This window comes from Giraffa tippelskirchi, chromosome 13, assembly GCF_054371585.1.
Source record: "Giraffa tippelskirchi isolate mGirTip1 chromosome 13, T2T-mGirTip1v1.2.pri, whole genome shotgun sequence".
NCBI lineage: Eukaryota > Metazoa > Chordata > Mammalia > Artiodactyla > Giraffidae > Giraffa > Giraffa tippelskirchi.
The window spans coordinates 16,148,658-16,158,864 of NC_137287.1; positions in this window are offsets into that span (position 1 = coordinate 16,148,658).

The window sequence follows — 10,207 nt, forward strand, 5'->3', positions numbered from 1 at the left end:
AAAGGGAAACAATGTTACTATTAAAATCATGAGTGGAAGGCTAGTTATGTATATTTTTTCAAGAACGTGTTAAAATATGTAGCTATTGGAATGTAAAATGAACATTCATGTACCCTCTGAGACTACCCCATCTCTATCTGTGTTTTTTTTGGCCCGCATTCAGGGAAAATGCCGACTAGGTGGTTGACAGCATGGGCTTTGGAGGTGGAGAAATGTGGTTTGGGGGTCCCAAATCCGCTATCTGGTAGTGCTAACATCTTGTGCAAATCTCTTCGTCTCTCTGAACCTCAATCTCTTGATCTGTCAAATGTTAATAAGACCAACACATCATGAAGTGGTTGTGGAAATGACATGAGCCCCTGGGAAAGTGTGACACTCAGTTAATGGTGGCTTAGATCATGTTGTGGTTTGATTCTACCTTTCACCTTGTCTGATTTCAGTGGTTCTCAGACTTTAGTATGCACTATGTTGTTGTTCAGTCGCCAAGTCAGTGTCGGACTCTTTGCGACCCCACGGACTGCAGCGCGACCTCTGTCCCTCACTATCTCCTGGAGTTTGCCCAAGTTCATGTCCATTGACTCGGTGATGCTATCCAGTTATCTCATCCTGTGCCGACCTCTTCTCCTTTTCCCTTCAATCTTCACCAGCATCAGGGTGTTTTCCAGTGAATGTGCACCATAAGGCTTGTTGAGAAATACAGATGGCTGAATTCATATCCAAAATATGTAAAGAAATAATACAATCCAGTAGCAAAAAAAAAAAAAAAAAGATAATCCAATTTAAAGTGGGCAAAGGAACTGAATAGATATTTCTCCAAAGAAATATGAAAGGTTAACAGGTCAACAGGTACTTGAAAACATGCTCAACATCACTAGTCATGGGAGTTCCCTGGTTGCCTAGTGGTTAGGATTCCTGGCTTTTAGTGCTGTGGCCTGAGTTCAGACCCTGGTCAGGGAACTGAAATCCCGCAAGCCAAGTGGTGCGGCCAAAACAAAACAAAAAAACCACTAGTCATTAGGGGAATGCAAATCAAAACCACAGTAACGTCACTTCACACCTCTTAGAATAGCCATCTTCAAAAAGACCAGAGATAACATGCTGGCAAGGATGAATAGTAAAGGGAACCCTTGGGCATTGGTGGGACTATAAATTTGCACAGCTGCTATGGAAAACGGTATAGAAGATCCTCACAAAATTAAAAGAACTATGATGCAGCAATTCCACTTCTGGGAATATATCTAAAGAAAATGAAAGCACTAATTTGAAAAGATACCTGGACTTCCCTGGTGACTCAGGGGATAAGAATTTGCCTGCCAATGCAGGGGGTATGGGTTTGATCCCTGGTCTGGGAAGACTCCACATGCTGTGGAGCATCTAAGCCTGAGTGCCACAGCTACTGAACCCGTTCATCCTAGAGCTGGTGCACCTCGAGGAAGGGTAGCCTGGATCACTGCAACTAGAGAAAGCAACGAAGACCAAGCGCAACCACAAATAAATAAAATTTTTAAAAAAGAAGATATCTGCACCCCTATGTTCATAGCAGCATTATTTACAATAGCCAAGACGTGGAAACAACCTAAGTATCCACTGATGGATAAGTGGATGAAGAAGTTGTGGCAAAAAAAAAAAAAAAATACACACACACACACGAATTCTACCATTTGCAGCTACATGGATGAAGCTTGAAGGTATTATGCTAGGTGAATAAGATTGACAGCAAAAGGCAAATACTGTAGGATTTCATTTATATGTGGAATTAAAAAAAAAACTTTTTTTCTTTTGTCTGGCTTTGTGGCTTGTGGGATCTTAGTTCCCCATCCAGGATTAAACCTGAACCACATCAATGAAAGGGCTAATTTATGATCCATGAACATGGGATGTCCTTCCCTTATTTATTAATGAAAGTGTTAGTCGTTCAGTCATGTTTGACTCTTTGCAACCCCATGGACTGTAGCCTGCCAGGCCCCTCTGTCCATAGGATGCTCCAGGCAAGAATACTGGCGTGGGTTGCCATTTCCTTCTTCAGGGGATCTTCCCGACCCAGGGATTGAACCCGGGTCTCCTGCATTGCAGGCAGATTCTTTATAGTCTGAGCCACCAGGGAAGCCCAATCTTCTTTATTTTCTTTCAACAATGTTTTATTGTTTTCATCATACACATTTTGTATCTCTTTTGTTAAATTTATGCCTAGGGACTTCCCTGGTGGTCTAGTGGTAAGGATTCTGCCTTCCAGTTCGGGGGACATAGGTTTGGTCCTTGGTCTGAGAACTAGAATCCTACATGCTGCACGCCAACTAAGTCTGCTCACTGCAGTGAAGACCCACCACAGCTAAAAAAAGATTAATTTTCGCCTAAATATTTACTGTTTTTGGTGCTTTTGTACATGGAATCACTGTCCTAATTTCCTTTCTGGGTTTTTCATTGCAAGTGTCTAAAAATACAATTGATTATTGTCCATTGATCTTTTTACCCTCCACCCCTGCTGAATTTGTTATTAGTTCAAATAGGTTTTTGTAGGTTCCTTAGGATTTTCTATATACAAGATTATGTTCTCTGCAAACCTTCCTAATCTGGATGCTTTTTGTATCATTTTCTGGTCTAATTGCCCTGGCTAGAACCTCTAGTACAACGTTGAATAGGAATGACAACAGTGGACATTCTTGTTTTGTTCCTGATCTTAGGGGAAAGCTTTCAGTCTTTCTGCATTAAGTGTGAAATTCAGTTCAGTTCAGTCACTTAGTTGTGTCCAACTCTTTGCAACCCCATGAATTGCAGCACGCCAGGGCTCCCTGTCCATCACCAACTCCCGGAGTTTACCCAAACCCATGTCCATCAAGTCAGTGATGCCATCCAACCATCTCATCCTCTGTCGTCCCCTCCTCCTCCTGCCCCCAATCCTTCCCAGCATTAGGGTCTTTTCCAATGAGTCAACTCTTCGCATGAGGTGGCCAAAGTATTGGAGTATGATATTAGCTGTGGATTTTTTATGGATGTCTTTTATTATATTGAGGAAGTTCCCTTCTATGCCTACTCTGTTAGGTGTTTTGATCATGAAGGGGTGAAAAATGTTGTCAAATGCTTTTTTTTTCATTTATTGAGATGATCATGTGGTTTTTAATTAAAACTAATTTTGCGAGACTTCCCTGGTGGTCCAGTGGCTAAGACTCCATGCTCCCAATGCAGGGGGCCTGGGTTCAATCCCTCATCAGGGAACTGGATCCCACAACTAAGAGTATGCCATAACTAAAGGTCCCATGTGCCACAACTTAGACCCTCTGCAGCCAGATAAAAATAACTTAAAAAAAAAAACCGGCTTTGCATTTCTGAGAAAACCCCACTTGGTTATGGTTTATGGTTCACGTATGAGATTTTCTAGTAATTTGCTGAGGACTTTTATGCCTATATTCATGAGAGAAATTGGTCTGTAATTTCCTTTTCTTGTGTCATTTTTGTTTGGTTTTAATATCCAGGCAGTGTGGGCCTCAGAGTATGAGTTGAGAAGTATTCCCTCTATTTTGAAGGAAGAGTTTGTAAGGAACTGGTGTTAATTCTTTAAATATTTGTAGAGTTAGGTAGTGAAACTGTGTGGATCTGGGCTTTTCTCTGTGGGTAAATTTTGCTTTTTTGTTATTGTTCTGTCGCTATTGTGCTGTCGTTATTGTTCTATCATGTCCAATTCTTTGCAACGCTATAGACAGCAGCATGCCAGGCTTCCTTGTCCTTCACTGTCTCCCGGAGTTTTTGCTACATGTGGCTTTTAAGCAGTTGAAATGTGGTTTGTATGACTGAGAAACTGAAATTTTAATTTCATTTAATATTAATGAGTTAAGTTAAATACAATAAACCACAGATGGTTGTTCTTACAGAACAGGTCTTGAACAGTGGTAGTCAATGGGGTGGTACTGCCCCCTATGGTCATTTTGGTAGTTTGTGGGATTTTGAATCTTATTGTAAATGGGGCAGAGAGCCTTTTAGAGGCTGAGGGCCAAGCCATCCTACTGTGTGCAACATGGTCCTGTGTGAAGAGTAATTTTCCTATGCCTGAGTGACTTTTCAGAGCCCCCCTCAAGACATCTAGCTCCATTTTACACGTGAACCCAGAGTATATCTTGCTTAGTTTTAATATACATGGATTTTCCAGGACCTCAAGTATCATGTTCATGGAAGGAAGACTGTATTTTGTTTTGTTTGAAGATTTATCAAGAGCTTGTTGCTATGTTTGAAAAATCCCCTTAGTAAAGGGAATACCCATTGCCTCATTCACTGTGATTCTAAGTATATATAAAAATGCTAAGTATACATATACATCCTTATTTCAAAATGTCAAACATGAAGAAAGAAATTCAACATTTGTTCATATGATAATTGTCATTTCATAAATCCAAACAATGTCACTGCAAATAGGTGCAATTTTCTATTTCTTTGTATCTTCTAAGGAACTGTCTCAACATTTACATACTTAAATACATATTTTTAAAACTTATTTATTTAACTGTGCTGGGTCTTAATTGCAGCCTGCAAACTCTTAGTTGCAGCATATGGGATCTAGCTCCCTGACCAGGGAGCGAACTCAGGGCCCCTGCATTGGGAGCCCTGAACCATAGCCACTGGACCACCAAGGAAGTCCCCAAATACATATTTTTAATGAAACTTTCCCCCTATTTTTCCTTTATAAACACACTTAGAGCATAGTAGCATTTACCGAAGCTGGATATACGCTTATTCTGTGACTCAGTTACCCGATCCAAGAGGATAAGTATTTATGTTCACAAAAAGACTCATATCAAAATGTTGATAAAAGCTTTATTCATAATAGCCTGAGACTGGAAACAGCCCAAATCAATGGGCAAATTTATACTTTGTGACGTATTCACACAGTTGAAGACTATTCAGCAATCAAAAAAGAAGGAAATTCCAGTTCATGTAACAACATGGATAAATCTTATAGGCTTCTGAAAGCAGCTAGACACAAAAAGAGAACATACCTTCTAATTCTATGTTTACATGAAACTCAAGAAAAGGCAAAACTAATAGATTATGGTAGAAGTCAAAGCAGTTGGTGTACTCAGCTGTATGTGTCTTCATTAATAATAATATTTATTGTCTTTCAGCAATAATAATGAAAATAACACATTACTGGACACTCAATCGCTCAGTCGTGTCCAACTCTTTGAGACCCTGTGGACTGTAGCTCGCCAGGCTCCTTTGTCCTTGAGGATTGTTCAGGCAAGAATACTGGAGTAGGTTGCCATGCCCTTCTCTAGGGTGTTCTTCCCAAACCAGGGATTGAACCCAGGTCTCCCGCATTGCAGGTAGATTCTTTACCGTTCAAGCCACCAGGGAAGCCCTTCTTGAACACATACTGTTGGAAATTCACTGAGGGGGCAACTAAGACATACAAAAAGACACTATCCATAACTTCAAGGAGCTCGATGGCTATTTGGGAAAATAAAACACACACAAAGTAAAACAGTGTGTGTCAGAAGGTTATCTATACATTTCATAAAATGCTTCAAGATATTTGTTTTAAAAGTGGGGCATTGCATCTGCCAGAGCTGAGACCTCGATGGCTAGAGTCAAGTGAGTAAGCATGGTACCCAGGATCTAGCCCCAGAAAGGCATCTTAACGCCATCCCCCGCCTCTGTTCTCTGCCTCCTCTCAGTCTACCCCTCTTCCAAATCATGATGTATCCTACTGTGGTCAATATTAGAAAATAAGACAATATGTTCAAAAGAGTCTTCTGTGGCCTCTAAATTAAGGGACCTAGTTTTCAAGACCTCACTCTGTCACTAGCTTAACCATTACCTGCCCTTGCAGAGTCTTGGTTTTTCTCATCTGTAAAATGAGGTTAGTAAAAGCAGCTTTTCCTGCCTACCTACAAGTTTGTTATGAGTTTCAAATGCCTTTATGCATTTGACATTGCGATTCAAGTGCCAGTAAAGATTATCATCTTTCTGCTTACTGGTTGCATTATTACAAGCACTGAGAGAGAAGCAATTTACTAAGGGCCATGTGACGCCCACAATGGATGGGAGATTCCAGACTGATCGAAGTTCCTCCAGTGTGTGCTTCTTGTTCTGGAACCATCAAAGACTGCAAAAAAAAAAAAAAAAAAAATCTAGGCATTAATGAAATTCATCCATTAAAAACATTCACATTCTGCTTGGCTCCAGTTAAGGAAACTAGTTACACTCAGGGAAGACATTCTTGGGTTTTTTATTCTGCTGCCCTCATTCCCATCCATCTTACTCACAAGACCAAGTTGTGGCAGCAATTCAAAAATTGTTAGGATCTAGCTCTAATACAGCCAACGTCCCAATAGTTCAGATGACTGTGAAATAATATTTGAGTTTAAATATAGGCTAGCAGTGTGATCCTGGGCAAGTCACTCGGCCTCTTAGGACATCAATATTCTCGTCTCTAAAGTTGGAATAGGGGGTTCCCTGGTGGTCCAGTGGTTAGGGCGCCACTCTTCCACTGCAGGGAGTGTGGGTTCGATCTCTGGTTGGGGAACTAAGACCCCACAAGCCAAGCAATGTGGAAAAAAAAAAAATTGGGGATGATCACACTTGCCTGGGACTTCCCTGGCCATCCAGTTGTTGAGACTTTACCTTCCAGTTCAGGGGGTGCGGTTTCATCCCCGGTCGGGGAACTAAGATCCCATATGCCTTGCGGCCAAAAAGCCAAATCACAAAGCAGAAGTGGTATTGCAACAAATTCAGCAAAGACTTTTAAAACATCTCCTTCTTCAGTCACTAAGGCGTGTCCAACTCTGCAACCCAATGGACTGTAGCCACCAGGCTCCTCTGTCCATGGGATTCTCCAGGCAAGGATACTGGAGTGGGTTGCCGTTGCTTTCAGTGGTACGATAGTCTGCCATTAAAAAGAATAAGAGGGAGGGAGGGATAAATTTGTAATCTGGAATTAACAGATATGCATTATTGTATATAGAGAAACAACCAGGACCTACCATGTAGCACAGGGGCCTATATTGAATGTCTTGTAATAATCTATAGTCGAAAGGAATCTGAAAGACTGCATAGTTACATGTATAACTGAACCACTTTGCTGGACACCTGAAACACTGTAAGTCAACTATACTGGAATTAAATAAAAATTTTTAAAAAGAATGAGAGATCCATAAGCATTATAGAATGTGCTGCAAGATATATGAACAATGAAATAAGATGCAGAAGAGCACATAAAGTATGACAGGACTTGTGTAAGAAAAGGAGTGGGGTATACATATATATATATACACACTCCATCTCTCTCTCTGGGTAGACAGATAGATGATTATAGATAGATAAATTATCAATAGATCTATCAACCTTTCTCTATACTTAGGCATAGATATGTAAAAGGATATAGATATGCGACCCCATGGACTGTAGCCCACCAGGCTCCTCTCTCCCTGGAATTCTCTAGGCAAGAATACTGGAGTGGGTAGCTATTCCCTTATCCAGGGGATCTTCCCAACCCAGGGATTGAACCCAGGTCCCCTACATTGCAGATGGATTCTTTACCATCTGAGCCACCTGGGAGGCCCAGGTAAATGCATGCTCATGTATAAAGATTTTATTGATAAGGATATATAAACAGAGACGGATATCCAGTATCACATATAGACATCCAAGAGATAGATCTTTACATAATCCTTATACAGATACATACACCCATATATCTATCTGGGTAGATAGATATATCTACCAATCTGAAGTTTGCATATATATCTATATTGTTTTATGTATCTATATCTATATAGAGAGAGAGATATCTGGAAGATTACATTGTAAACTGGTCATTATATTTGCTGCCAGGGAAAGAAGTTAAGGAACTGGAAATTGGGGTGAGAAAGAGATTTTTTTTCCCTCTGTATATTCTTTTGTAGGACTTCCCAGGTGGTGCAGTGGTAAAGAATCCACCTGCCAATGCAGAAAGCGCAGAAGACATGGGTTTAATTCCTGGGTTGGGAAGATCCCCTGGAGTAGGAAGTAGCAATCCACTCCAGAATTCTTGCCTGGAAAAGTCCATGGGTAGAGGAGTCAGGTGGGCTACAGTCCATGGGGCTGCAAAGAGTCGGACATGACTGAGCACATATTCTTTTGTATCATCTACATTTTGTAATCATATATGAATAGTATTTTCAAATAAAGGGAAATGATCCTGTAAAAGGGCCTGGAATGGTAGGTGCTTTAAAGAAATTTGTGAATGTCCAGTGAACATTTTTCATTTAACTAGGATGTCCCAAATGTATTTTTTTCTTGAAAATATAAATGAGCCACAGCAATATGGGGTATGTGGTATCTTATTAAGTTTTGACAATGCTTAGTGGATTGTGGGTACATAGATGTTCATTAAAATAATCTTTACTCTTATCTCTATGTTTGAAATATTTCACAATAAAAAAAAAAACTTAAGCGTACTCAGTCGTGACAGGAGGGAGATTACGAGAAGGGAGTATGGGGGGGATTCTGATCATCGTCTTTTTCTTGATGTGGGCATACAGGTGTGCTCGCTTCGTGGAAATGCATCAAGCTGTGCACTTACGATTTGTCACTCATCTGAATCTGTGCTACAGTTCAATAAAAATTCCACTAAAAAAGCCCCCTCCCTGTTAAATTGAAAAATTTCATAATGACTTAGTAAAGGATGAGTAAAAAATAGTTCGGATATGATTTTTTTTTTTCTTTGCACATGATCAGGGTCTTGGGAGTAACGAGAAACCACTCTAAAATCAGTAGCTTTACTTTAGTCTGAATTTGCATTTCTTCATCTTCAGTGACAGTGATCTTCAAATCACTCAGCCTCCTTTACCCTTTATTCAAGCTCCCTTGGCAATTTCAGTGCATTCCCTTTCTGTTTTGGGAGGTGAAGAGGTTGAGATCTGTGGGGAGAGAGGGAGGGAGAGAAAAAAGAAGAGAGAAAGAGAGACAGAAAGGAAAAGGGAGAAGGTGGAAGAAGAACAGGGGTGACAGGCCAGGATGTGTGGAAAGGCCCTGCCACATTCTAACCCCAATATACCAGCTGTTGAATGTGCCCTGAACTGTCCTGTCTCTAGGATTTTGTTCAGGCTGTTACCTCTACCTAAAGTGGCCTCCTCCTTTCCCCAGTTCAGTTCTGTTCAGTGACTCCGTCGTGTCCAACTCTGCGATCCCATAGACCGCAGCGCGCCAGGCTTCCCTGTCCATCACCAACTCCAGGAGCTTGCTCAAACCCATGTCCATCGAGTCAGTGATGCCATCCAACCATCTCATCCCCTGTCATCCCCTTCTCCTCCTGCCTTCAATCTTTCCCAGCATCAGGGTCTTTTCCAGTGAGTCAGTTCTTTGTATCAGGTGGCCAAAGTATTGGAACTTCAGCATCAGTCCTTCCAATGAATATTCAGGACTGATTTCCTTTAGGATGGACTGGGTGGATCTCCTTGCAGTCCAAGGGACTCTCAAGAGTCTTCTCCAACACCACAGTTCAAAAGCATCAGTTCTTCAGCATTCAGCTTTCTTTATGATCAAATTCTCACATCCATACATGACTACTAGAAAAACCATAGCTTTGACTAGATGGACCTTTGTCAGCAAAGTAATGTCTCTGCTTTTTAATATGCTGTCTAGGTTTGTCATAGCCTTTCTTCCAAGGAGCAAGTGTCTTTTAATTTCATAGCTGCAGTCACCACCTGCAGTGATTTTGGAGCCCAAGGAAATAAAGTCTGTCACTGTTTTCATCGCTTGCCCATCTATTTGCCATGAAGAAATGGGACCAGACGCCATGATCTTTGTTTTTTGAATGTTGGGTTTTAACAGTTTTAACAGCTTTTTCACTCTCCTCTTTCACCTTCATCAAGAGGTTCTTTAGTTCCTCTTTGCTTTCTGCCATAAGCCTGGTGTCATCTGTGTATCTGAGGTTATTGATATTTCTCCCGGCAATCTTGATTCCAGCTTGTGCTTCATCCAGCCCAGCATTTCGCATGATGTATTCTGCATATAAGTTAAATAAGCAGGGTGACAATATACAGCCTTGACGTACTCCTTTCCCAATTTGGAAACAGTCTGTTGTTCCATGTCCAATTCTAACTGTTCCTTCTTGACTTGCATACAGATTTCTCAGGAGGCAGGTAAGGTGGTCTAGTATTCCCATTTCTTAAAGAATTTTCCACAGTTTGTTGTGGTCCACACAGCCAAAGTCTTTGGCATAGTCAATAAAGCAGAA